Here is a 2,500-nt window from a genome sequence, read left to right on the forward strand (position 1 = left end):
TATATATATATATATATATATATATATATATATATATATATATATATATCCTTTCTGAGTGCAGATACCTTAACGTGGTGAAAAGGTTCGTGTATCGCCATGATCAGTAAAACTACTACGTCATGCCCACCCATACTAGGTTGGTTTGCTGTGAGCGAGCAGACTAAAGTCTCCCACCACCACCAATTCGCACTGGCCAGCGTGGTGGTGAAAACTGGCCAAACCCCAGACATGAATAAGGATATGTCTGAGAGCTTTGTCCTACAGTGGACTAGAAACGGCTACATTAGCTGTTGATTTACATATATATATATATATATATATATATATATATATATATATATACATACATATATATATATATATATATATATATATATATATATATATACAGTATATTCATATACAAATCACTAACGTCCAATTGTCATATCATGCAACTTGGCGCCAAAATCTTTCCTAAAGGCTCTAACTCATTCCAAAGGACGAAGCAATATGAAACTATCGCTCAATTCAGAAGAAAATTACTCACTCGACCGGACAAAATAATAAGAGAATATTGCTCAATTCAGAGGAAGAACAGAAAGGGTTCCCAGTCCGAGTGCTTTTAAAGTAACATCATCATCATCATCCTAATAATAATAATAATAATAATAATAATAGTAATGATAATAATACTTAACTATAATGTCCCATCTAGGACTGAAGTACGTGTAGGCCTACGTGTGCAGCCGTTTCCAGTCTCCTGCAGGACAAAGGCCTCATACATGAAATGCCTGGGCTTTGGCCAGCTTTCATCACCAGGCTGGCCAACTGCAAATTGTTGATGGCGGGAGACTTTGGTCTGATTGCTCACGGCAAACCAACCTAGTATGGGTGGTCATGTCTAGTATAGCTTTGCTGATCATGGCGATACACAAACCCTTTCACCACGTTAAGGTATCTCTGAATTTTGAAGATTTTCACCTTTTCATTTTTAATTTTCAGAGTTTTTCATTTCTTTAGAATATAATCTTATAACAAGAGAGAGAGAGAGAGAGAGAGAGAGAGAGAGAGAGAGAGAGAGAGAGAGAGAGAGAGAGAATTAAGAAATCTATCTCGCGACTGCAACTGGCAAACGTTTGCTAATGTTCGATTCAGCTAAGCTTGACTTCATCTTCATTTTCATAACCATTAGTCGCAAGTTGTAACAGAATATACATTTCCTTTATTCAAAGAATTTTAAATTAAATTTTATTAGAAGTTTAAAATGAAGAAGGGATACGAGACGAGGACTATGAGGGAAGTTCGTTAACTCTTCTTACGAAGCTCTGGGGAATTCGGACTAGCTGTGTTCGGCTACTCGACAAGCCGCCTCTTGTGAAGAGATGGTCCGCCATGCAAGAGATGGTCCGCCATGTTTGTTCGTTTGTTCAGATTGCCCTAAGTTCCGTCACCTCCCTACGTTTGATAAGATACTATAAGATAGGATAAAATGTGGAAATTAGATCTTATAAACATATGTTCTTTATACAAGTAACTATAAATGCTCAGAATGTTTCGTTATGCCAGAGAGTAGGTAATATCAGCCAGCTTCGAGCCTAAAGTGCCCCAAGATTATAGATTATAAAGTTTACATTATCACCCTACACGGAATATAATAATAATAATAATAATAATAATAATAATAATAATAATAATAATAATAATAATAATAATAATAGGCTCAGGTTGAAATATAGAAATATAATTCAATGTAAGGTAAGAATATTTTTTTCCTAATTGGATATACTTTTTGGCCTTTTCTTGTAAATATTACTTGTAAATATTTTTCATTGGCATTTTCGTTTATTATAAAGCCTCATACCGTATATAGCCAAGGCATATAATGAGAATGGCAGACAATAGATGGACATTAAGAATAAATGGTAGTAGGTTGGCCAGGGCACCAGCCACCCGTTGGGATACTACCGCTAGAGAGTTACGGAGGTCTTTTGACTGGCCAGACAGTACTACAGTAGATCCTTCTCTCTGGTTACGGTTCATTTTCCCTTTGCCTACATATACACACTGAATAGTCTGGCCCATTTACATATTCTCCTCTGTCCTCATACACCTGACAACACAGATTACCAAACAATTCTTCTTCACTTTGGGTTACTGTACTTTAATTGTTCAGTGGCCATTTTTCTCTTGGTAAGGGTAGAAGAGACTCTTTAGCTATGCTAAGCAGCTCTTCTAGGAGAAGGACACTCCAAAATCAAACTATTGTTCTTTAGTCTTGGGTAGTGACATAGCCTCTGTACCATGGTCTTCCACTGCCTTGGGTTAAAGTTATCTTGCTTGAGGGTACACTCGAGCACACTATTCTATCGTATTTCTCTTCCTCTTGTTTTATTAAAGTTTTCTTAGTTTATATAGGAGATATTTGTTTTAATGTTACTCTTCTTAGAATATTGTTTTTTCACTTTTTCCTTTCCTCACTGGGCTATTTTCCCTGTTGGAGCCCTTGGGCTTATAG

The sequence above is a fragment of the Palaemon carinicauda genome, chromosome 2 (assembly GCF_036898095.1).
Source record: "Palaemon carinicauda isolate YSFRI2023 chromosome 2, ASM3689809v2, whole genome shotgun sequence".
Lineage (NCBI taxonomy): Eukaryota > Metazoa > Arthropoda > Malacostraca > Decapoda > Palaemonidae > Palaemon > Palaemon carinicauda.